We start from the raw sequence: 27,968 nt of genomic DNA, 5'->3' as shown, positions 1-27,968 counted from the left end.
TGGCTGACGGCTCTCGACGCTCATGGCAGGCTGACGGCTCTCGACGCTCATGGCAGGCTGACGGCTCTCGACGCTCATGGCAGGCTGACGGCTCTCGACGCTCATGGCAGGCTGACGGCTCTCGACGCTCATGGCAGGCTGACGGCTCTCGACGCTCATGGCAGGCTGACGGCTCTCGACGCTCATGGCGCTCTGACGGCTCTCGACGCTCATGGCGCTCTGACGGCTCTGGCTGCTCATGGCGCTCTGACGGCTCTGGCTGCTCATGGCGCTCTGACGGCTCTGGCTGCTCATGGCTCGCTGGCCACCCAACCTCACGTCCTGACCAACTAACACACAAAAACTAACATAAATAGGTCAGGAACGTGACATTCCAACTTTATTTACATAAAGTAAGGTCTTTATGAGATATTCGAGAATTCACTTTAAAGGGGAAATCTGCAGTAGTTTTGTCAATTTATACATTTGTGATATGTACCCATTGATTCTTGAAGAATATAACTTAGAAATGCCTCATGAACTTAGTTCAGCTGTTTTACCCTATCAGAACCCGATATATAAGCATATTTTACTCCAATGTTTGCAAACAAACTAAATGTAAACAAACATGGTGCCTCAAAACATGGCGAAACTATAATTGTTATATAATCAGTCCTTGCATCCATAGCTCTGTCCAGGAATTTGAGAGTGGTTACATTTCTCCAGCCCCATCCCTCAGATTTTTACCAAAAATCGGGTGGGGAGTGATTTGTTATTGATTCAACTTCTGATTGCTTCTGATGTGTTTAGTAATGTTCGTAGACTGAGTTGAATCTTTCGAAGTACTGACTCCGCTGGCACTGTGCTCTTTGGGCAGTGTGACCTTGAGATGGGGCATTGCTCTCCTGTAGGGGAGAGAAGAGAGGTGAGCAGAAGAGAGGAGTGAAGGAGAGAAGGAGAGAAGAATGAAGATAAGAGATATATGAGAGGTGAAAAGGGGGATGAAAGGAGGGAGTTAAAAGATGTGAGACAAAAAGAGAAGTTAATGTGACAACGTGAAGAAATGTGACGACATGCGAAGCAACGTGTGATAACATAAAACTACACATGACAACATCTTAGTACATGTGAGAACAATATCTCATGTGAAATAAACAATATGACAAAATGGGAGGAAAAATTTCAACATATGATCCCATGAGTTAGATACTATTTTTACAGAGAAACTAAGGTGTTAATACTGAAGGACAGCATGCTGCTGTATAATGTTTACTTGGGACTCAACCAGGATTTGAACTAACAACTTCTTGGTTGCTAACTACCTGAAGTTCCAGCTGTGCCACCAGGTCTGTGGACATAATGGTGATAGAGTATATATTTATTAGCAACAACACATTTCTGCGCTTTGCCTAAAATTCCAGTAAAAATAAAGTAAATATATACAAAAACATGAAGGTGTTATTTCTTTAAATAAACAGTATGCTACTGTATTCTGATTTAAATTACTGTAAAATCTTGTACTGTGATGACAATTGGGACTTCTTAACTTCTTGGTCAATAGCAATCTATAATGTCCTGCTACTGTGCAGCTCCACCACTAGATCTGTGAAAGTAAAAGAGAAGGGCCACAGACTTATTGGAAACATCTAACTGCCTCTGGAAGTAACTTCAGCACATTAACTTTGTGAGCCGCACACAAGCCTAAGATTACCATGTGCAATGCCAAGCGTCGGATGGAGTGCTGTAAAGCTTGCCGCTACTGGACTTTGGAGCAGTGGAAACGTGTTCTCTGGAGTGATAAATCACGCTTCACCATCTAGCAGTCTGACGGACTTATCTGGGTTTGGCGGATGCCAGGAGAACAATACCTGCCCTAATGCATAGTGCAAAATGTACAGTATGGTGGTGGAGGAAAAATGGTATGGGCATGTTTTTCATGGTTCAGGCTAGGCCCCTTAGTTCCAGTGAAGGGAACTCTTAAAGCTACAGCATACAATGACATTCTAGACGATTCAATGCTTCCAGCGTTGTGGCAACTGTTTGGGGAAGGCCCTTTCCTTTGTCAGCATGACAATGCCCCTGTGCACAAAGCGAGGTGCATACAGAAATGGTTTGTCGAGATCGATGTGGAAGAACTTGACTGGCCTGCACAGAGCCCTGACCTCAACCCCATCGAACATCTTTGGGATGAATTGAAACGGCAACTGCGAGCCAGGCCTAATCGCACAACATCATTGCACGACCTTATTAAAACCTGTTAGGGATAGGGGGCAGCATTTTCACGTTCGGATGAAAAGCGTGCCCAGAGTAAACTGCCTGCTACTCAGGCCCAGAAGCTAATATATGCATACTATTAGTAGATTTGGATAATCGCACAACATCATTGCACAACCTTATTAATGCTTTTGTGCCTGGATGGAAGCGAGTCCCTGCAACAATGTCCCAACATCTAGTGGAAAGCCTTCCCAGATGAGTGGAGGCTGTTATAGCAGCAAAGGGAGACCAACTTGACATTAATGCCCATGATTTTGGAATAAGATGTTCGATGAGTAGGTGTCCACATACTTTTGGTCATGTAGTGTATATTCACCTCACCAAAAAATTGATTAAAACATTGTTTTGCAATGAAGGTCCACAGTAGCCTTAACAGCACTCTTCGGGGTAGCATCATTGTGTAGCCGGAGGAAGGCTAGTTTCCATCTACCTCTGGTTACATTGACTTGAATACAAAACCTAGTAGGCTCATGGTTCTCATCCCTTTAGACTTGCACAGTAATTATAACAACTTCCGGAGGACGTCCTCCAACCTATCAGAGCTCTTGCAGCATGAACTGACATGTTGTCCACATGTTGTCAAAGGATTAGAGAATGAATCTAGTACTAGCTAACACTGCAGTGCATAAATGTGGTGAGTAGTTGACTCAAAGGGATAGAAAGACAATAGTTGAACAGTTATGTACAAATACATTTCTTAAAAATGAAGGAGAAGCAAGAGCGAAAGTGAGAGAGAGAGCTAGCTATGTTTTGATGTATTTTTTTTCACTTTCACTTACTTAGCTAGCAAATGCAGCTTGCTAGCTTAGCCTTAACAAACACCCCGGCCTAAACAAAAAGGGATGCTATGTTAGCTAGCTGGCTATGGCTATCCAACACTGGAACTCTTCCAAGTCAATGTAAGCTTTTGGTTGTATTAATTTATTGCCACCGGGACCCGCCGGTGTAACTGCTAAACTGCTTTCTGACGGTACACTGTACTGCAGTTGAAGCGGGTTTACTAACATACTGACCACACCGCTTCCATTGCGTGCTCGAGAACCGAGCGAGCATTGCAAAATACATTTACACATACATGTTATTCAGTCATTGCACCCACGCTGATCGCGAGCGTCTGCGTAGCCAGGCGCTAAAATAGAACTTGGTTTTATTTGTGACGCTTGACGCGCTGCAAGTGCCGCCTCTCGCCTCTCCCATCTCCTCATTGGTATTTAGGAGCATATACCCACGTGGGTGATTGAAAGATGAACTGAGGTCCATACTCAAGTCCAGTTGGTGGTGGTAATGCACCTTAATGTTGGTTGCCAACCGCCATATAAAATCCAAAGACTGCTGTCGTTATGTGGCTGCTATGAAAGTAACCATCTGAAGGCACTGCTGAAACATTAATACACTCCAGACCAAAAGGTTGCAAGTTAAAATCCAGAGAGCATTTATGCACACTTAGGGCTAGATTCTAGCTTAGGGTTAGATTCTAGTGGAAAAATCTAATTGTATTTGTCACGTGCGCCGAATACAACAGATGCAGGTAGACCTTACACTGAAATACTTACAAGTCCTTAACCAAAACTGCAGTTAAGAAAAATAAGTGTTAAATAAAAAATGTATAATAAAAAGGAAAAAAATAGTTAAAGAGGAGCAGTAAAATAAAAGTAGCGAGGCTATATACAGGGTGTACCGGTACAGAGACAATGTGCGGGAGCACAGGTTAGTCGAGGTAATTGAGGTAATATGTACATGTAGGTAGAGGTAAAGTGTCTATGCATGGATATTAACCAGAGAGTAGCAGCAGTGTAAAAGAGGGGTGGGGGAGAGGGGCAATGGAAATAGTCTGGGTAGCCACTTGATTAACTGTTCAGGAGTCTTATGGCTTGGGGGTAGAAGCTGTTCAGAAGCCTTTTGGACATAGACTTGGCGCTCCGGTACCGCTTGCCGTTTGGTAGCAGAGAGAACAGTCTATGACTAGGGTGTCTGGAGTCTTTGATAATTTTTAGGGCCTTCCTCTGACACTGCCTGGTAGAGGTCCTGGATGGCAGGAAGCTTGGCCCTAGTGATGTACTGGCCCGTACGCACTACCCTCTGTAGTGCCTTGCGATTGGAGGCCGAGCAGTTTCCATACCAGGCAGTGATGCAACCAGTGCAGCTGTAGAATCTTTTGAGGATCTGAGGAACCATACCAAATCTTTTCAGTCTCCTGATAGGTTTTGTCATGCACTCTTCACAACTGTCTTGGTGTGTTTGGACCATGTTAGTTTGTTTGTGATGTGGACGCCAAGGAACTTGAAGCTCTCAACCTGCTCCACTACAGCCCCGTCGATGAGAATGGGGGCACGCTCTGTCCTCCTTTTCCTATAGTCCACAATCATCTCCTTTGTCTTGATAACGTTGAGGGAGAGGTTGTTGCCCTGGCACCACACGGCCATGTCTCTGACCTTCTCCTTATACGCTGTCTCGTCGTTGTCGGTGATCAGGCCTACCAATGTTGTGTCGTCTGCAAACTTAATGGTGTTGGAGTTGTGCCTAGCCATGCAGTCATGGGTGAACAGGGAGTACAGGAGGGGACTTAGCACGTACCCCTGAGGGGCCCCTGTGTTGAGGATCAACGTGGCAGATGTGTTGTTACCTACCCTTATCACCTGGGGTCTGCCCGTCAGGAAGTCCAGGATCCAGTTGAAGAGGGAGGTGTTTAGTCCCAGGGTCCTTAGCTTAGTGATGAGCTTTGAGGGCACTATGGTGTTGAACACTGAGCTGTAGTCAATGAATAGCATTCTCACATAGGTGTTCCTTTTGTCCAGGTGGGAAAGGGCAGTGTGGAGTGCAATAAAGATTGCATCATCTGTGGATCTTTTGGATGGTATGTAAATTGGAGTGGGTCTAGGATTTCTGGGATAATGGTGTTGATGTGAGCCATGACCAGCCTTTCAAAGCACTTCAAGGGCTACAGACATGAGTGCTACGGGTCTGCAGTCATTTAGGCAGGTTACCTTAGTGTTCTTGAGCACAGGGACTATGGTAGTCTGCTTGAAACATGTTGGTATTACAGACTCAGTCAGGGACAGGTTGAAAATGTCAGTGAAGACACTTACCAGTTAGTCAGTGCATGCTCGGAGTACACATCCTGGTAATCCATCTGGCCTTGCGGCCTTGCGAATGTTGACCTTTTTTAAGGTCTTACTCACATCGGCTACGGAGAGCATGATCACACAGTCGTCCGGAACAGCTGAGGCTCTCATGCATGCTTCAGTTTTGCTTGTCTCGAAGCGAGCAAAGAACTAATTTATCTTGTCTGGTAGGCTTGTGTCACTGGGCAACTCGCGTCTGTGCTTCCCTTTGAAGCCTGTAATAGTTTGCAAGCCTTGCCAAATCCGACGAGCGTAGGAGCCGGTGTAGTACGATTCAATCTTAGTCCTGTATTGACGCGTTGCGTGTTTGATTGTTCGTCTGAGAGCATAGTTGGACTTCTCATAAACATCCGGGTTAGAGTCCCGCTCCTTGAAAGTGACTTCTCTACCCTTTAGCTCAGTGCGGATGTTGCCTGTAATCCATGGCTTCTGATTGTGGTATGTACGTACGCTTACTGTGGAGACAACATCATCGATGCACTTATTGATTAAGCCAGTGACTGATGTGGTGTACACCTCAATGCTTCTGAAAGAATCCCGGAACATATTCCAGTATGTGCTAGCAAAACAGTTAGCATCTGCGTCATCTGACCACTTTTTTATTGACTGAGTCACTGGTGCTTCCTGCTTTAGTTTTTGCTTGTAAGCAGGAATCAGGAGGAGAGAATTAAGGACAGATATTGCCAAATGGAGGGTGAGGGAGAGTTTTGTACACATCTCTGTGTGTGGAGTAAAGGTGGCCTAGAGTTTTTTCCTCTGGTTGCACATTTAACATGCTGGTAGAAATGAGGTAAAACGGATTTAAGTTTCTCTGCATTAAAGTCCCCAGCCACTAGGAGTGTCGCCTCTGGATGAGCATTTTTCTGTTTGCTTATGGCCTTATACAGCTCATTGAGTGCGGACTTAGCATAGCAGTTGTTTTGGCGGTGTCGGAGGTGTATCTGCGTTAGAGCTGTCAAATCCACAAGCAGCTCCTGGCATTATACCGATAGCAGACATTGCTATTGGCTATGACTGGAGAAAACTGAGGATGGAAAAACAACATTGTAGTGACTCCACAAGAATAACTTAAAGGAAGAATGCAAATACACAGAATGCAAATATTCTTAACTTCTTCGGGGTAGCGGGCAGTATTCGGAAGTTTGCCCAAAGGTGCCCAAAGTAAACTGGCTGTTACTCAGGCCTAGAAGCTAGGATATGCATATAATTGGTAGTATTGGATAGAAAACACTAAAGTTTCTAAAAATGTTAAAATAATGTCTGTGAGTATAACAGAACTGATATGGCAGGCGAAAACCAGAGGACAATCCATCCAGAATATTTTAGCTCACCACTGATTACAATGCCTTTCTATGGGAATATATAAGGAATACCTCCCAAATTGCAGTTCCTAGGGCTTCCACTAGATGTCAACAGTCTTTAGAAAGAGTTTCAGGCTTGTTTTTGGAAAAATTAGCAAGAATTTGTAGTTGTCTAAGTGGCTCCCATTTTGGCTGTAGTGTTTGTACCGCGTTCTGGTGAGGGCGCGCACTTCATTATTTATCTCCGGTAACGAACATACTATTCTCCGTATTAAATTTGATTGTTTATTTACATATTTGGGTACCTGAGGATTTATTAGAAACGTTGTTTGACTTGTTTTGATAACGTTTATTGGTAACGTTTGGGATTCATTTTGAACGAGGGAAACCGGTGGATTACTGAATGAAGCGCGTCAACTAAACTGACTTTTTTGGGATATAAAGAAGGACTTTATCGAACAAAACGACCATTTGTGATGTAGCTGGGACCCTTTGGATTGCAAACAGAGGAATATCTTCAAAGGTAAGTGATTTATTTTATCGATATTTCTGACTTTCGTTACTCCTCTGCCTGGTTGGAAAATGTTTTTAATGCTTTTGTGTGCTGGGCGCTGTCCTCAGATAATCGCATGGTATGCTTTCGCCGTAAAGCCTTTTTGAAATCTGACAAAGCGGCTGGATTAACAAGAAGTTAAGCTTTTAACTTCTTGACGCACGGATCCCTTTAGCGGGATAATTTTCATCAACAACCGCTAAATTGCATAGCGCCAAATAAAAAAAATATGGTTAAAAATATTTATATTCATGAAATAACAAGTGCAATATAGCAAAACATAGCTTAGCTTGTTGTTAATCCATCTGTTGTGTCAGATTTTGAAAATATGCTCCAATCCAATCTTGCATTGATTACATTGCAATCCACGAGGAGCCTGCCTGTTAGCAAATGCAGTAAGCTAAGGCAAGTTGCTAGCTAGCATTAAATTTATCTTATAAAAAACAATTTGCTAGGTGTCATGGGAATTATGACTCGCACTTTGGTTGTCAATTCTTACCATGCCCATTATTAAAATAGGATTTCCTGCATATAGAAATTAAAGTTTTTGTTTTCAACATTCATCACACGTAACTTAAACTCTATTTTTATTCAAACAGTTGAGAGTATTTGTCTCCTAAGCAGACTCTTGGTATTTATTACTATTTTCTACATTGTAGAATAATAGTGAAGACTTCAAAACTATGAAATAACACATAAGGAATCATGTAGTAACCAAAAAAGTGTTAAACAAATCAAAATATTTTTGATATTTTAGATTCTTGAAAGTAGCCACCCTTTGCCTTGATGACAGCTTTGCACACTCTTGGCATTCTCTCAACCAGTTTCCCCGTGAATGCTTTTTAAACAGTCATGAAGGAGAGATCATCTGTTCACCTACTCTGCGTCTTACAAAGACACATCGGTTGGAACCAAAAATGTCAAATTTGGACACATCAGACCAAAGGACAGATTTCCACCTGCCTAATGTCCATTGCTCGTGTTTCTTGACCCAAGCAAGTCTATTCTTCTTATTGGTGTCCTTCAGTAGTGGTTTCTTTGCAGCAATTTGACAAAGAAGACCTGATTCACGCAGTCTCCTCTGAAAAGTTGATGATGAGATGTGTCTGTTAGCATTTATTTCGGCTGCAATTTCTGAGGCTGGTAACTAATGAACTTATCCTCTACAGCAGAGTTAACTTTGCGTCTTCCTTTCCTGTGGCGGTCCTCATGAGAGCCAGTTTCATCATAGAGCTTGATGGTTTTTGTGACTGCACTTGAAGAAACTTTCAAAGTTCTTGAAATGTTCCAGATTGACTGACCTTCATGTCTTCAAGTAATGATGGACTGTCGTTTAGCTTTTCTTATTTGAGCTGTTCTTGCCATAATTTGGTGTCACGTGTGCTCCCTCTCCGGCCTCTAGGTCACCAGGCTGTTCGTTATGGTGCACACCAGTCACCATTGTTACGCGCATTATGACACTCACCTGGACTCCACCTCCTTGATTGCCTGCCCTATACATGTCACTCCCTTTGGTTCCTTCCCCAGGCGTCATTGTTTCTGTTTCTGTTTCATGTCTGTGCGTTGTTCGTGTTTCTTGTTTTGTATTATGTTTTCATTTATTTGCTAAAACATTCACTCTCTGAACTTGCTTCCCGACTCTCAGCACACATCGTTACATATGGACTTGGTCTTTTACCAAATAGGGCTATCTTTTAACAAGGCACACTTGTTAATTGAAATGCATTCCAGTTGACCGCCTCATGAAGCAGGTTGAGTGAATGTCAGGCACGTGCAAAGCTGTCATCAAGGCAAATGGTAGCTACTTTGAAGAATCTCAAATATAATATATATTTTGATTAGTTAAACACTTTTTTGGTTACTACATGATTGCATATGTGTTATTTAATCGTTTTGATGTCTTCACTATTATTCTACATTGTATGAGTAGGTTTGTACAAACTTTTGACTGGTACTGTATATAAAGTGTAATATTGGGATGCATATTTAAAATTGAATGCATTTCATCTCTATATCTGACATGGTACAGGTGTCTTCTTTTTTAGGTCCATAACCATGTGTCTGAGGTGTATAGTTTTGTTTCAAAGTAGATTTCAAAGTAGATTAGTCTGTGTGACCCTGATTTATCCCACTGCAGTAAAGGGTTTTATTAATGACACTGAATTTAAATTGGCAGCCACAAGAAAGGCATCCTCCGGATGTAAGGTATCCTCCTTGTTTATAGCCTCGTACAGTTCGTTGAGTGCTAGCTTGCTCTTTTTCTTGTCCTGAGGCGTGTATGTACAGTGCATTCAGAAATTATTCAGACCCCTTGTCTTTTTCCACATTTTGTTACGTTACAGCCTTATTATAAATTAGATTTTTTTTAAATACCTCATCAATATACACACAATATCCTCATAATGACAAAGCAAAAACAGATTTTAAGACATTTTTGCAAAAAACAAAAAACAAAACTGAAATAACATATTTACATAAGTATTCAGACCTTCTTGGGTATGACGCTACAAGCTTTGCACACCTGTATTTGGGGAGTTTCTCCCATTCTTCTCTGCAGATCCTCTCAAGCCCTGGCAGGTTGGATGGGGAGCGTTGCTGCAGAGCTATTTTCAGGTCTCTCCAGAGATGTTCGATCAGGTTCAAGTCCAGGCTCTGGCTGGGCCACTCAAAGACATTCAGAGACTTGTGCTGAAGCCGCTCCTGTGTTGTCTTGGCTGTGTGCTTAGGGTCCTTGTCCCGTTGGAAGGTGAACCTTTTCCCCAGCCTGAGGTCCTGAGCTCTCTGGAGCAGGTTTTCATCAAGGATCCGTCTGTACTTTTCTCCGTTCATCTTTCCCCCGATCCTGACTGTTCTCCCAATCCCTGCCACTGAAAAACATGCCCACAGCATGATGCTGCCACCACCATGCTTCACCGTAGGGTTGGTGCCAGGTTTCCTTCAGACGTGATGGTTGGGATTCAAGCCAAAGAGTTCAATCTTGGTTTCATCAGACCAGAGAATCTTGTTTCTCATGGTCTGAGAGTCCTTTAGGTGCCTTTTGGCAAACTCCAAGAGGGCTGTCATGTGCCTTTTACTGAGGAGTGGCTTCTATCTAGCTACTCTACCATACAGGCCTGATTGGTGGAGTGCTGCTGAGATAGTTGTCCTTCTGGAAGGTTCTCCCATCTCCACAGAGGAACTTTGGAGCTCTGTCAGAGTGACCATCGGGTTCTTGGTCACCTTCCTGACCAAGGCCCTTCTCCCCGATTGCAAAGTTTGACCGAGCAGACAGCTCTAGGAAGAGTCTTGATGGTTCCAAACTTCTTCCGTATGGAGGCCACTGTTTTCTTCGGGACCTTTAAAGCTGCAGAAATGTTTTGGTACCCTTCCCCAGATCTGTGCCTCGACACGATCATGTCTCGAAACTCTATGGACAATTCCTACGACCTCATTGCTTGGTTTTTGCTCTGACATGCACTGTCAACTGTGGGACCCTATATAGACAGGTGTGCCTTTCCAAATCATGTCCAATCAATTGAATTTACCCCAGGTGGAATCCAATCAAGTTGTAGAAACATCAAGGATGATCAATGAAAACAGAATGCATCTGAGCTCAATTTTGGGTCTGAATACTTATGCAAATTAGCAATTTCAGATTTTTATTGGAAACATTTTCAAAAAAACTGTTTTCGCTTTGCCATTATGCGGTATTTTGTGTAGATTGATGAGGACAATTAAAAAAAATCTATTTGAGAATAAGGCTTTAACGTAACAAAATGTGGAAAAAGTCAAGGGGTCTGAGTACTTTCCGAATGCATGTACGTAACATTCCCCATAACAGCTGAAAACTAGCTTGGAGGTAGAAGGGTCGGCATTTGACCATCAGGTGTTCCAAGACGTGAACAATGGGTCAATACTTCCACTGCGCTCAAGTCAGCACACCATTTTTTGTTAATCAAGATGCAAAACCCTCACCCCCTCAATTTCTCTGACTTCACTGTCCTGTCTGCTCTGTGAATAGAGAATCCATCGTGTTGGAGAGCCATGTGGTGTATCTGGTCCAATGGCAATGTTGCAGAAATGCTGAGAATATTTACGAGAGTACTGTTGGTAGGAAATCCACGATCAGAGGTCATCCATCTTATTATGCCAATAGAATGGAGGGAAGAGGTGGTCAGTTTTCCCTTTGTCTTAATATCGCCACTACTAGGAATTGATAGTAGATACATTTAGTGAAAATAAAGATAAACACCAAAACAACAAAATATAGCAAATTTGGGTCTGAGCTCGCAAAACAGCGGCCATCCAGTAAGGCACCGTCTTGATAGAGATAAGCATATGCAAAATCCCAGAGGAAGTGTGTCTGTCCATTGTCTGCAGAGAAATACACCTTTCAGAAGGACAATAACCTACAATAGAAGGCCAAATCTACACTGGATGTGCTTACCAAGAAGACAGTGAATGTTCCTGAGCGGCAATTTTGACTTAAATCTATGGCAAGACCTGAAAATGGTTGTCTGGCAATGATCAACAACCAATTTGACAGAGCTTGAATAATTTTTTAAAGAATAATGGGCAAGCTCTTAGAGACTTACCAAGAAAGACTAACAGCTGTAATCGATGCTCAAGTTGATTCTAACATGAATTGACTCTGGAGGTTGAATACTTATCTAATGAAGAAATTCAGTACCAGTCAAAAGTTTGGACACATCTACTCATTCAAGGCTCTTTCTTTATTTTTACTATTTTCTACATTGTAGAATAATAGTGAAGACATCAAAACTATGAAATAACACATATGGAATCATGTAATAACCACAAAAGTGTTAAACAAATCCCAAAATATTTTATATTTGAGATTCTTCAAAGTGGCTATCCTTTGTCTTGATGACAGCTTTGCACACTCTTGGCATTCTCTCAACCAGCTTCATGAGATAGTCACCTCCACACATCACACCTCCTCCTCCATGCTGCTCCTTGTGTTTCTTGGCCCAAGCAAGTCTCTTCTTCTTATTCGTGTCCTTTAGTAGTGGTTTCTTTGCAGCAATTCGACCATGAAGGCCTGATTCACACAGTCTTCTCTGAACAGTTGATGTTGAGATGTGTCTGTTACTTGAACTCTGTGAAGCATTTAGTTGGGCTGCAATTTCTGAGGCTGGTAACTCTAATGAACCTATCCCCTGCAGCAGAGGTTACTCTGGGTCTTCCTTGCCTGTGGCGGTCCTCATGAGAGCCAGTTTCATCATAGCGCTTGATGGTTTTGGCGACTGCACTTGAAGAAACTGTAAATGTTCTTGAAATTGTACGGATTGACTCACCTTCATGTCTTCAAGTAATGATGGACTGTAGTTTCTCTTTTCTTATTTGAGGTATAATATAGAATTGGTCTTTTACCAAATAGGGCTATCTTCTGTATACCACCCCTACCTTGTCACAGCACAACTGACTGGCTCAAACGCTTTAAGAAGGAAATAAATTCCACAAATTAACTTTTAACAAGGTACACCTGATAATTGAAATGCATTCCATGTGACTACTTCATGAAGCTGGTTGAGAGAATGCCAGGAGTGTGCAAAGCTGTCATCAAGGCAAAGGGTGGCTACTTTGAAGAATCTCAAATATAAAATAAATTATCTGTTTAACCCTTTTTGGTTACTACATGATTCCATATGTGTTATTTCATAGTTTTGATGTCTTCACTATTATTCTACAATTTAGAAAATAAAGAAAAACCCTGTAATGAGTAGGTGTGTCCAAACTTTTTACTGGTACTGTATATAAAACATTTTATTTTCAAATTTTAGATTTTTTCTTCAACCTTGACATTAGTGTATTTTGTGTAGATTGTTGAGAAAAATACAATTACGTACATTTTAATATTACTTTGTAACACAACAAAATGTGAAAAAGTGAAGGGGTGTGAATACTTTCTGAGGCCTTGTATGTGGTTGTATACACATGTAAGCATGGTTTAAAATGATTATGTTTAGTAAAATATTGTATCTGTTTGGGCTTCTTGCAGTCAATTTGCAGTCTACAAATGATTTATTATTATGTTCCAGCCCCCTGACCTTCTAACGCGTGAAAGGATGGGTGCGGCTTCGTGACAATGACCACACGAGCAGCTGCTCACCGATTTGACAGCTCAAATGCAGTTACACCTCCAAGTGTTTATGGTTGATCTGATTGAATCTAGGCCTTAAATTCAAGTGTCCCTGAGCACTGTTACTTTTTCGTTGGTGTTGTCAGATAATCACACAATTATTGACTTGATTCCGGGCAACTTTTAGCAAAGTGCAGAAATGTGTTCTTGCCAATAAATCTGTGGCCGATATCTGTTTTGGCCACAGACCTGGTGGCGAAGCTGGAAATTCTGATTGCTTTAATATCAAAGGTTGTGATTCAAATCCCAGGAGCGGTTGCGTCCCAACTGTGCTAACCAATGTTGAGGTCAATTCCATTTAAGTTTCATTCAACTCAGAAAGTAAACCAAATTCCAACTCCTAACTTTCAGGTATTGAAATTAATTGGAATTAGAATGAGAATTTCGATGTACTTCCTGAATATAGTTTGTTTTTCTATATTTACTGACAAAATGCAGTTCAGCTGTATAAATACATAAAAGGTTGTTTCCACTATTTTCACTTCAACTCAGTAGCTGGTAACCTACTATAACATAATAAGCGCATCTATAGTGTCATATAAGTTTAAATGCAAATGCAAGTGAGGCATGCTAAGTTAATTTGTAGGCCAAAAAGTAAGCTACTCAAGTGCATTGCAATTGACAGTAAGTATATAGCAAAACTAATACAGTATCCAGTATATATACAGTATACATTACCGTAAATGTACTGTAAAATGACAGACAATCACTAAATTAACAGCAATGACTAACTGTGTGGTTTCCTGTTATCACATATTAAATCACATGATTTCACAAGTGAGAAATCACATTATTTGAAGTGAAATTTCACGTTTCACGTGTTTTTGTAACACTTCACATGTGAAAACGTGTTTCTGTAAAACTTCACGTGACATTTCAGATGTGAAATCATGTGAAAACATTTGTTTTTGGAACACTAAACCCAACATTTCATGTGAAAACATCTGTTTTTGGACCACTTGACATGTGACATATCACATATGAAATCATGTGAAAACTTTTGTTTTATGAACACGTCACACATTTCACGTGAAAATGTGTTTTTGAAACACTTCACATGTGATCATGTTTTCATGTGTATTTTCATGTGTTATCGCTGTTCAGCTTAAACACTAATGCAGTATTACTATATAAATTTACTGTAAAATGAAAAAAAGATCTCAAAATTAGCAGCAATGGCTAACTGTGTAGTTTCATGTTATCGCATGTTAAAAAACATGACTTCACAAGTGGAACGTGAAATTTCACATGTGAAAATGTGTTTTTGTAACACTTCATGTGACATTTCACTTGTGAAAACGTGTTTCTGGAACACTTCATATTTGACTTTTCATCCAAAATAATGTGAAAACATATTTTTGGAACACTTCGTGACATTCCGCATGTGAAACAAACATTAGTTGTTTCAACACTTCAAGTGACATTTCACATGTGATGACATGTTTTCATGTGTAATTTCATGAGTTATTGCTGTTCAGCTAAAATATGAATCCACCTTTGATTTGAACTCATAACCTCTGAATGTGAAGTACACTGATCTTACTGCTGCACCACAAAAACTGTAGCATTCTTCTATACATTCGTTACCTATAATACACACCTTTGCACTTAGCAAAAGAGTGCCATCTTCACTGCTAGTTTTGGCCAGAATTTAATCCGATCAAGGTCATAGGCATTGCAGCTTTTAAAGGCAATGTTCCTGCGTTAGAGGAGACTCCATTCACGGTAAATGCTGCATATGTCGGCTCAATCGGATATTACTTTTAGATTTCTATCGCAGAATCTGTAACGTTTCAGCAATAACAGATTGAATGGAGACCTTAGTTATCCGTTATTCTGTCTATTCTCTCATCATTGATTTCTTTGACTTATTTCAGCAATATTAACGTTTTCTGTCTAGTTGTTTAATGTTGCTGGGGCATATTACTCTGTTTTAATGTTACTCCTGAATCACTATGATAAATATAATAGTTTTTCTTGAGTATATTTTTAACAAAGCTGAGATTGACTTTGATGTCCAAAGTGTAGGACTACAAGTGAAATCAGTTATTGACACAGACATGGTGGCCTACCAGGAAGATTGGAATTCCATGAACCAAGAGGTTGTGAGTTCCCATCCCAGGTAAGGACATGTTGAATAATAATGAACATATAAACTGATTAAGAGAAGACAACATCCCTGGTTTTAGAAAAAGGCAGAGGTTGTGCAAACGTGTGTTCGTTCAGCCCCCAGGTTGACAATTCCCATTTTCTAAAACTCCTTACGTACTTTACTTTTTTTTAAACAACATAAACATAAGTAGGATGTGTAAAGTTTTTAGTGTGTAAGGAAAACGTGAAAAACAGGAGTTTTAGAAAACGTGAAATGGTGTCCTGGGGGCAAGACGAACACAGGTTGAGCAGCCATTCCGTTTAGAAAAAGGATCAAGTGCTTTCAGCTACTGACCTCTCCTCGCCTTTCACAATGACTTGTCTGTTCCTTTTTTATTTTCCTGCAGAAACAAGGTAACATGTATTAGGGCTGGGATTCAATCCAATCGTGCTTTGTGGGCGTTGCACCTTTTAAAGGCACTCTTTCAGCATTAGTGGAGCCCACTATCACAGTAAATGCTGCATATGTCGGCTCAATCGGAAATGACCTTTTAATAAATGTCAAACGTGCTATAACGTGGATCGACCAATGATCAGATTGAGCCCTTAGATACACTTATTTGAGTTGCTCACCTACACAGCCAGACCATACAGCAGATACCAATGCACAGAGCCACTCCTCCAATAGCAGACGGAATTGTGAAGACCAACAACATCTGTAGGCCATGTTCAGCATTATCTGTGTTAAGTCAAACAGACAAAAAATTGGGATTATCAGAAAAGTCTCAAAGATCTAAAATGAGTGTCATATTCCTTTGCTTTACTACAATATATTAAATTGGGGGAATAACATACAATATTAATTGTTTGCAATAATTATCACAATAATGTCTACACAACATTTGATTGGTAAATTGAACACTGTGGCTGTTCAATATAACACTTCAAAAGTGTTTATATGAGAACCACCAGAAAGTGTTGAATTCACACTTTTCAGTGTTGCTCTTTTAAACACCGATACTTTGCAACATAACATTTTATACTAACTCTTTGTTAAAGGTACACTGTTATGGTGTTCCCTACTACCTTGTATTTAACACTTTTGAAATAGATTTATACAAGGTCACTGTTAAAGGTACACTGTTATGGTGTTACCTTCACAGCTGATACCTTCACAGCAAATTCTCCAGTGTTAAATTAACACTGGTCCTGTGTCTATAAGGGTCCATACTTTTCAGTGTTAAATTAACACACTGCTTAGTGTAAAGCCTTATTTGCATATTGTGTGAAATGTAGAGTTACCACCCATGACTGTATTTGTTAGTGACAAGACATGGTTGTTGTATTCATCCATTTTCAGTCCTGTGGCCTTCAGTAAGTGAGATCCTAAGTGAATGTTATCATTATAATCTAATTGTTTAACACAATACCACAGGTACTTCATGAGACATTATGAGGACCTACTTTTACCCCAATACAAAGCAAGTCACATTATGCTGGTTTGCGAAGTGATGTGTAATTCCTATTGGAATCCAGCCAGAGTGGGGATAGCCGTCATAGGCTGTCATTGTAAATAAGAATGAGATCTTAACTGGCTTGCCAAGTTAAAAAAAGAGTAAATAAAAAAATTGCCAACCGTTGGAATTGTTTTCACCCGCAACCTACATTCAGAATGACTGCTCGGTTTAAAAGATTAAGATATGAGACTACCTTCAATGGAACAACCATTTCAGTAAAGGGAGCAATAAATCCATTTAACAGATTGGATTATCTTGGAAAAATGTATGTTATTTATATAAGCATAAGATGAATTAATCAATCAATATACATGCAAAAACATAAATAGTGAAACAAACGATTCAAAAAAATCTAACTGCAATAGAGCATGCTGGTTTAACACCGGTTATTAATACCAACACTGGGGTTCTTTTACACCAATGAGTGTTAATTTAAGACTTACAGAGTTAATTTAACACCTGAATCAAAACGACAAATATTACACAGAAAAATCAGAATGTAACACCAAAACCATATCAACACCAAAACTGCTATCACCAGGATATGAACACTGACAATTTTCCTGGGCAGTTTTGTTCATGTCACAATTCCTGTGCAGTTTTGTCACAATTCTACTTTACTTTATATCTAGTGTTACAGAATACGGTTTCTTCTCCACATGTTACAGTATCAACAGAAAATCACAATCATTACCTATGAGGTTATCTGTGATAGTCAAATTCCACTCCATTGTCTTAACACCCCTTCGATCTGTGACAGTACAGTTGTAGGTCCCGGTGTCAGTTAGCTCTACAATAGATATAATAAGCTTTGTAGGAGTAAGAGGGTCAGCACACATCCTGCCTGAGGTGAAGTTTCTGTAAGTTATTTTCCCCTTGGAATGAGAGAGAATAAGAACCGTGTCCTTTCTCCAGATGACTTGATTAGTTGTGTTCGTCATCGATTCATTGCACACCAAATAAACATCTTCTCCCAAAGAAGCTGATTTATTTGTTTTCATTTTTGTCGCTGACTCTATGGGAGAGAAAAGAACAAAGACAATGTTTACAGACAGACAGGCAGGTAGGCAGATAGACAACAAGGTGATCAGATATTAAACAAGAAGGGCAGAATTCATTATTACTGAAACAGGACCCAAGTGGTAAATATAAACATCTTTATATAAATATAAACACTTACACTACAGTGTTGTGATCCATAAATTATAGCAAAGTGCGTAGCACATAGAATTAAAAAGGTATTGTTGGATATTATTCATCCTAATCAGACAGATTTTTTACATGGACAATACATTGAAGATAATATAAGACAAGTACTGTAAACAACAGAACATTATGAATAATCTGGGAAACGCGGCCTGGTATTCATAGTTGACTTTGAAAAGGCTTTTGATAAAGTACGACTGGCATTATAAATGCATGGAATATTTACATTTTGGAGAATATCTAATACAATGTGTTAAAGTTATGTATAGTAACCCCAGGTGTAAAATAGTAAATAATGGCTACTTCTCAGAAAGTATTAAACCGTCAAGAGGAGTAAAACAATGTTGTCCATTATCGGCATATCTACTTATTATGGCCATCGAAATGTTAGCTGTTAAATTAGCTCTAACAATAATATCAAGGGCCTAGAAATCCAGGGGTTATTGTCATTGTCATTGTCATTGTTTGCTGATTATTCATGTTTTACTTTAAATCCACACTTTGGATCCTTCCACAGCCTCATAGATGATCTAGATACTTTTTCGAACCTTTCTGGATTACAACCAAATTATGATAAGTGTATTATATTACAAATTGGATCACTAAAAATATTACTTTTACATTACCGTGTAGTTTACCAATAAAATGGTCTGACGGTGAAGTGGACATACTCGGAATTCATATATCGAATGAAAGAAATGATCTCACTACAATATATTTTAATAGAAAGTTGGCAAAAAAAGATAAGATCTCGTTACGGTGGAAAGGAAAATACCTGTCTGTTGAAAAATCCCCATGATCAACTATGTATTCATATCTCAGTTTACCTATTTGCTTATGGCTTGTCTACACCTAGCGACTTGTTTTTTAAATTATATGAGCAAAACATATTCAATTTTATTTGGAACGGCAAGCCAGATAAAATTAAATGGGCCTATTTTTATAATTAATATGAATTTGGAGGGCAGAAATGTTGAAATATTAAAGCAGTAGACCTCTCACTAAAGGCTTCAGTCATACAAAAGTTATACTTAAATCCAAACTGGTTCTCTAGTAAATTGGTACGAATGTCTCATCCTATGTTCAAGAATGGCCTTTTTCCCTTTATTCAGATTACAACCTCTCACTTTCGGTAATTTGAAAATGAAATGATCTCTAAAATAGTGTTATTTTTAAAACAAGCCATAAAAAGTTGGTTGCAATTTCAGTTTAATCCACCAGATAAAAACAACAATATTTTTGAAAAAAATAATAAAATAGGTCTAATCTTTGTAAATTATATTATAAATAGGACTGGTGGAGATATGTTACACATGCAGCTAATAAAAATATATGGAAATGTCTGCTCTCTCAAAATTACAACTGACTAATTGCAGCATTACCGCAAAAATGGAAGAGGCAAGTGGAAGGGGGAGAAAATAAGGAACTTATCTGTCGTCCCTGCATTAAAGACCAAAATTGGCTAAAGAAAATTGTGATAAATAAAAAAGTATACCAGTTTCATTTAAGGACCAAAAAATGTACAGCTGTGCCATATGGATTGCAAAATAGTTGAAAATATATTTTCGATGTACCGATACCATGGCACATGGTTTATGATCTGATACACAAAACAACACTGGATTCAAAACTTTGTTTTTCAATATAATGCAATGTTATATACATACATGTCAAAAGTTCAGACACACCGACTCATTCAATGGTTTTTCTTGATTTTGACTATTTTCTACATTGTAAAATAATAGTGATGACATCAAAACTATGAAATAACACACATGGAATCATATGTAACCAAAAAAGTGTTAAACAAATCAAAATATGTTATCATAGTTGTGTTTTGACAAGGTGTGGGTGGTATACAGATGATAACCCTATTTGGTAAAAGACCAAGTATTAGGGAAAGAACAGCTCAAATAAGCGAAGGGAAACGGCAGTCCATCAATACTTGAAGACATGAAGGTCAGTCAATGTGTAAAATTTCAACAACTTGAACGCTTCTTCAAGTGCAGTCGCTAAAACCATCAAGCACTATGATGAAACTGGCTGTCATGAGGACTGCCACAGGAAAGGAAGACCCAGAAGTACCTCTGCTGCAGAGGATAAGTTCATTAGAGTTACCAGCCTCAGAAATTGCAGCCCAAATAAATGGTTCACAGAGTTCAAGTAACAGACACATCTCAACATCAACTGTTCAGAGGAGATAATATTCACATTTTTGGTGATTTTAATATTCACATGGAAAAGTCCACAGACTCAAAGGCTTTCGGAACCATCATCGACTCAGTGGGTTTTGTCCAACATGTCTCTGGACCTACTCACTGTCACAGTCATACTCTGGACCTAGTTTTGTCCCATGGAATAAATGTTGTGGATCTTCATGTTTTTCCTCATAATCCTGGACTATCGGACCACCATTTTATTATGTTTGTAATCGCAACAAATAATCTGCTCAGACCCCAACCAAGGAGCATCAAAAGTCATGCTATAAATTCTCAGACAACCCAAAGATTCCTTGATGCCCTTCCAGACTCCCTCTGCCTACCCAAGGACGTCAGAGGACAAAAATCAGTTAACCGCCTAACTGAGGAACTCAATTTAACCTTGCGCAATACCCTAGATGCAGTTGCACCCCTAAAAACGAAAAACATTTGTCATAAGAAACTAGCTCCATGGTATACAGAAAATACCCGAGCTTTGAAGCAAGCTTCCAGAAAATTGGAACGGAAATGGCGCCACACCAAACTGGAAGTCTTCCGACTAGCTTGGAAAGACAGTACCGTGCAGTATCGAAGAGCCCTCACTGCTGCTCGATCATCCTATTTTTCCAACTTAATTGAGGAAAATAAGAACAATCCAAAATGTATTTTTGATACTGTCGCAAAGCTAACTAAAAAGCAACATTCCCCAAGAAAGGATGGCTTTCACTTCAGCAGTAATAAATTCATGAACTTCTTTGAGGAAAAGATCATGATCGTTAGAAAGCAAATTACGGACTCCTCTTTAAATCTGCGTATTCCTCCAAAGCTCAGTTGTCCTGAGTCTGCATAACTCTGCCAGGACCTAGGATCAAGAGAGACACTCAAGTGTTTTAGTACTCTATCTCTTGACACAATGATGAAAATAATCATGGCCTCTAAACCTTCAAACTGCATACTGGGCCCTATTCCAACTACTGAAAGAGCTGCTTCCTGTGCTTGGCCCTCCTATGTTGAACATAATAAACGGCTCTCTATCCACCGGATGTGTGCCAAACTCACTAAAAGTGGCAGTAATAAAGTCTCTCTTGAAAAAGCCAAACCTTGACCCAGAAAATATAAAAAACTATCGGCCTATATCGAATCTTCCATTCCTCTCAAAAAAATGTTTTTAAAGCTGTTGCGCAGCAACTCACTGCCTTCCTGAAGAAAAAAACAATGTATACGAAATGCTTCAGTCTGGTTTTAGACCCCATCATAGCACTGAGACTGCACTTGTAAAGGTGGTAAATTACCTTTTAATGGCGTCAGCCCGAGGCTCTGCATCTGTCCTTGTGCTCCTAGACCTTAGTGCTGCTTTTGATACCATCGATCACCACATTCTTTTGTAGAGATTGGAAACCCAAATTGGTCTACACGGACAAGTTCTGGCCTGGTTTAGATCTTATCTGTCGGAAAGATATCAGTTTGTCTCTGTGAATGATTTGTCCTCTGACAAATCAACTGTAAATTTCGGTGTTCCTCAAGGTTCCGTTTTAGGACCACTATTGTTTTCACTATGTATTTTACCTCTTGGGGATGTCATTCGAAAACATAATGTTAACTTTCACTGCTATGCGGATGACACACAGCTGTACATTTTAATGAAACAAGGTGAAGCCCCAAAATTGCCCTCGCTAGAAGCCTGTGTTTCAGATATAAGGAAGTGGATGGCTGCAAACTTTCTACTTATAAACTCGGACAAAATAGACATACTTGTTCTAGGTCCCAAGAAACAAAGATATCTTCTGTTGAATCTGACAATTAATCTTGATGGTTGTACAGTCATCTCAAATAAAACTGTGAAGGACCTCGGCGTTACTCTGGACCCTGATCTCTCTTTTGACGAACGTATCAAGACTGTTTCAAGGACAGTTTTTTCCATCTACGTAACATTGCAAAAATCAGAAACTTTCTGTCCAAAAATGATGCAGAAAAATTCATCTATGCTTTTGTTACTTCTAGGTTAGACAACTGCAATGCTCTACTTTCCGGCTACCCAGATAAAGCACTAAATAAACTTCAGTTAGTGCTAAATACGGCTGCTAGAATCCTGATTAGAACCAAAAATTTGATTATATTACTCAAGTGCTAGCCTCCCTACATTGGCTTCCTGTTAAGGCAAGGGCTGATTTCAAGGTTTTACTGCTAACCTACAAAGCATTACATGGGCTTGCTCCTACCTATCTTTTCGATTTGGTCCTGCCGTACATACCTACACGTACGCTACGGTCACAAGACCTGGCCTCCTATTTGTCCCTAGAATTTCTAAGCAAACAGCTGGAGGCAGAACTTTCTCCTATAGAGCTCCATTTTTATGGAATGGTCTGCCTACCCATGTGAGAGACACAGACTCAGTCTCAACCTTTAAGTCTTTACTGAAGACTCATCTCTTCAGTAGGTCATATGATTGAGTGTAGTCTGGCCTAGGAGTGTGAAGGTGAACGGAAAGGCTCTGGAGCAACGAACCGCCCTTGCTGTCTCTGCCTGGCCGGTTCCCCTCCACTGGGATTCTCTGTCTCTAACCCTATTACAGGGGCTGAGTCACTGGCTTACTGGTGCTCTTCCATGCCGTCCCTTGGAGGGGTGCGTCACTTGAGTGGGTTGAGTCACTGAGGTGATCTTCCTCTCTGGGTTGGCACCCCCCCTTGGGTTGTGCCGTGGCGGAGCTCTTTGTGGGCTATACTCGGTCTTGTCTCAGGATGGTAAGTTGGTGGTTGAAGATATCCCTCTAGTGGTGTGGGGGCTGTGCTTTGGCAAAGTGGGTGGGGTTATATCTGGCCTGTTTGGCCCTGTCCGGGGATATCATCGGATGGGGCCACAGTGTCTCCTGACCCCTCCTGTCTCAGCCTCCAGTATTTATGCTGCAGTAGTTTATGTGTCGGGGGGCTAGGTCAGTCTGTTATATCTGGAGTGCTTCTCCTGTCTCATCTGGTGTCCTGTGTGAATTTAAGTATGCTCTCTCTAATTCTCTCTTTCTTTCTTTCTTTCTTTCTTTCTCTCTCTCGGAGGACCTGAGCTCTAGGACCATGCCTCAGGACTACCTGGCATGATGACTCCTTGCTGTCCCCAGTCCACCTGGCCGTGCTGCTGGTCCAGTTTCAACTGTTCTGCCTGCGGCTATGGAACCCTGACCTGTTCACCGGACGCGCTACCCGTCCCAGACCTGCTGTTTTCAACTCTCTAGAGATAGCAGGAGTGGTAGAGATACTCTTAATGATCGGCTATGAAAAGCCAACTGACATTTACTCCTGAGGTGCTGACTTGTTTCACCCTCCACAACTACTGCGATTATTATTATTTTATGAACATTTGAACATCTTGGCCATGTTCTGTTATAATCTCCAACCGGCACAGCCAGAAGAGGACTGGCCACCCCTCATAGCCTAGGTTTCTTCCTAGGTTCTGGCCTTTCTAGGGAGTTTTTCCTAGCCACTGTGCTTCTACACCTGCATTGCTTGCTGTTTGGGGTTTTAGGCTGGGTTTCTGTACAGCACTTTGAGATATCAGCTGATGTAAGAAGGGCTATATAAATACATTTGATTTGATTGATTTGATTTGACTGAGTGAATCAGGCGTTCATGGTAGCATTGCTGAAAAAAAGCACTACTAAAGGACACCGATAATAAGAAGAGACTTATTGGACCAAGAAACACGATCAATGGACATTAGACCGGTGGAAATCTGTCCTTTGGTCTGAGTAGTCCAAATTTGAGGTTTTTGGTACTGTCCATATGTAGCTTGTTTTTGGTCGCAGGTTCAGGAATGGCTGAAGAATTGCAGCATTTACCTGGAGCTAACTCTGCAAATTGCACTGCTGGGTGATTTTAAAAGTTTTAGTAAATCAATAAAAAATATGGTAATACTCTTAGCAAAATTGTTTATCCTTAACTTACAATATGTAGAATCAATGAGAATATAAAGGTTCGGAACTTTTGTGAAACATCACAGCACAATTGAGAAATATATGGAAAATATAAATAAAAACTGGATGGTGTTCAGCAATAGATGGGAGGGGCTGAGTGGAGCTGAAGGATGGGACTAAAAACAAACAAAAGATAACTATTCAAAAATATACTGTGTCCATAAAATTAATATAGTATATATAAACTGCAAGTAGAAGCCTAATTGTTGTTGTCCATTAGTTTTCTCCAATTAGGGGAGGGATGGTAGGGTTAAGGGAAAATAATAAAGGAATATATATTTTAAAATCTATATATATATTTTATATAATAATACAAACATATATGGGGGATTGGAAATGATGCAGACAATAACATTGATGGAAGCTACACTCTATCTGCAATATTAAAGCTGATCTACCCACTAAAAAAGTAGGCAGATAGGCAGGATTGCTAGCAGGCAGACATGCACGCACGCACACACACAGTCACAAACACACACATAGTACTGTAGCTTACCTGTGTAGACAAGGAACAGCGTGATGACCACAGAAACCAAATCCCAGAACAGGAGAGTCGCCATGAAGACCCTGGAAGTGACTGACAGAGAGAGACGGACAGAGTTAGTGATCAGTGCCACAGCTAGCTGACCAGGAACCATGCCACTGTTTAGGCTGAGGAGGACGGAGAAACGAGGAAATGGTCGTCTTAGAGAGAAGCACAGAGATGTTTAAAACCTCACAACCATGGAGCTCAGAGACATCACACATACCCATTCATCAGTGATTACTGAGTGATTGACTGTGTGCTCAGAGTTTGATTTCAAAGTGGAATTAACATCCAAAACATCCAAATTAATTTAATCCCCCATCCCCCATATATGTCTGTTAAGAAGTGGTGTAACTGGTTGAATTCGTACCACATGATCAACTCATGAGTTGACCCAGGAATTACCATTTCTTTCAATTTCTGGTTATTTTGTTAGTGTATGACATATGCAAATACCCTGTGTGTGGACACCTGCTCGTCGAACATCTCATTCCAAAATCATGGGCATTAATACAGAGTTGGTCCCCCCTTTGCTGTTATAACAGCCTCCAATCTTTTGGGAAGGCTTTCCGCTAGATGTTGGAACATTGCTGTGGGGCCATTCAGCAGAGGTGTGGACTCGAGTCACATGACTTGGACTCGAGTCAGACTCGAGTCACAAATATGATTACTTGCAACTCGACTTTGACTTTAACACCAATGACTTGACTTGGACTTAAGCCTTATGACTCGACCTGACTTGATACCCTCCCCAAGCCCAAATATTAAAAATGATGCTATTAAAAAAAGTGTGCAGCGCATCAACTCTTCATTTAATGGATTACAGTTTGAATCGGACAGCAGCCAATAAAATTGTGCCAGCTGAGAAAAAGTTGTGCGTGGCAGTGCAGAGGAAAGTCGGCGGGTGAATTCAGATGGAGCCCTTGGAAAGATGGGAAAGATGATTATTTTCTGATATAAAGACAACGCTGTATCAACAAAAAAACGATTGCAACTTGCAAAACATGCCGGAAGAAAATTACAGACGAAGGCGCAACAATTTCCAACTTTGTTCGACATTTGAAGCTGCACAAAGAATGGTAAGTCGTGGCTAATAAGGCGGAAGGTATATATTTTATTACTTTACTAGTGTATCATGTAGGCTATCGTAAAGTTAAATCAATGAGCCTCCACACAGTCAGTCAGTGCGGGAATGTGATCATTGCACCCAAGATTGAGCTACAACTGGCTAGGCAGTTGGTAGCCTAAATCCTGCCTGATGTTCCTTAAACAAGTTTGGGTGATTGTGTACAAGTCTACATCGCCCGATTGCGCCCCATAGCGATCTTCTATAGTCGATCACTATTGGGGGGGTGTCTTTCTCACGGCTACCCATGTATTTCCATGGAAATATAACATTTATTTGGAAAGTAATAAATATATAGATATTTTTAAAAGCATTCATGATTTGCGTAAATGTAATATGGTAACTATTACTCTTGTTAAAACTATGAAATTGTATTACATTTGGTGAATAGCACGCGTAGCACATTCATCTTCTGCACACCCTGCCATTCCAGTGTTTAATTGCTATATTGTAATTACTTCGCCACCATGGCCTATTTATTGCCTTACCTCCCTTATCTTACCTCATTTGCACACACTGTATATAGACTTTTTCTACTGTATTATTGACTGTATGTTTTGTTTATTACATGTGTAACTCTGTGTTGTTGTATGTGTCAAACTGCTTTGCTTTATCTTGGCCAGGTCGCAGTTGTAAATGAGAACTTGTTCTCAACTGGCCTACCTGGTTAAATAAAGATTAAATAAAAAAATATATAATAAAGTTACACCAGCTCTGTCAGGAGGAATGGGCCAAAATTCACCCAACTTATTGTGGGAAGCTTGTGGAAGGCTATCCAAAACATTTGACCCAAGTTAAACATTTTAATGGCAATACTACCAAATGCTAATTGAGTGTATGTAAACTTCTGACCCACTGGGAATGTGATGAAAGAAATAAAAGCTGATATAAATCACTCTCTCTACTATTATTCTGACATTTCACATTCTTAAAATTAAGTGGTGATCCTAACTAACCTAAAACAGGGATTTTTTACAAGGATTAAATGTCAGGAATTGTGAAAAACTGAGTTTAAATGTATTTGGCTAAGGTGTATGTAAACTTCAACTGTATGTAAGATACAGATGGTGAGAGGCAGCCATGCAAAAGAGTGAGAGGCTGGTGTGTGGGTGTCAAACTGATACAGGATGTGTTTGGTCTTGAAAAGAGCGAGAGGTATGGAAAGTGGAAATACCACAGGCTGTAACTGTGGGCTGTTTTGAACATGCACTCATAAATTCCATTATATTTCTTAATGGAGAGTTCAGAGAGTTCAGTTCATGCTGATAAGATCGGTTCATCTCCTGCTGTTATGTGGAGTGGGTCTGATACTGTTTGTAATTTTGGAAAGTCTTCTTTGGGAAAGGCTGCTACAGCTCTATGTCCTTCTTTTCTAGCATTGACCACTGTAAATGTAATTATTTTGATTTCCTTGATACAACCCCCCGAGGTCGATCTAAATTGCATGATAAGTAAAATTGCCGTCAGTGACTGCGTTTTTTGCATGTGTTAGGTCTCAATCTACCACATCCACCGATGTCTGCCTTTCGCAGCTGCGGCGGAAGGTGGTGGAGCTACAATTGTGTGTCAGACCATAGGCGTAATTTATAACCTTTGCGTAAATTTCCCGCAAAATTTCTGCTTGCCACATTTCTGAATAGTCTGCGCAAATACAAAAATATAGAGATTTATAAATTTAGCGCACGTCATACATACACGTTTCCCGTTATAAAATCAGACCCGTTGTAAAACCCAGGCTGGAAAACGCCCTCCATTTACCTTTTATGGTGACAACAATGCCCTTTATTTGAGGTATAATGTAGAACTATTGGCATTAGGCCACGGCATGCATAATACAAATTGTTGTTAAATATTTAGTTTATAAATAGATTGAGTATCTTTCTCCTACCTTGGTATAGGCTCTGAGATTAAATATGCAATTATATTGTGGTCCTATCGCACAGCAATACTGTAGCCTACCCCTACTGTCAAA

The 27,968-nt window shown here is 40.1% G+C and overlaps 1 long non-coding RNA gene across 1 annotated transcript; it reads right to left on the bottom strand.

The window, feature by feature from the left end:
- Positions 1–310: 310 nt before the first annotated feature.
- On the bottom strand, positions 311–27,968 carry LOC129816824 (uncharacterized). Its single transcript, XR_008753616.1, has 5 exons — positions 27,885–27,968; positions 17,674–17,994; positions 16,096–16,201; positions 15,818–15,863; positions 311–884 (listed from the first exon to the last, which is right to left on the bottom strand). It is a non-coding gene; the product is annotated as an uncharacterized LOC129816824 (long non-coding RNA).

This window comes from Salvelinus fontinalis, chromosome 19, assembly GCF_029448725.1.
Source record: "Salvelinus fontinalis isolate EN_2023a chromosome 19, ASM2944872v1, whole genome shotgun sequence".
NCBI classification, from domain to species: domain Eukaryota; kingdom Metazoa; phylum Chordata; class Actinopteri; order Salmoniformes; family Salmonidae; genus Salvelinus; species Salvelinus fontinalis.
This window is presented reverse-complemented; position numbering and strand designations above follow the sequence as displayed.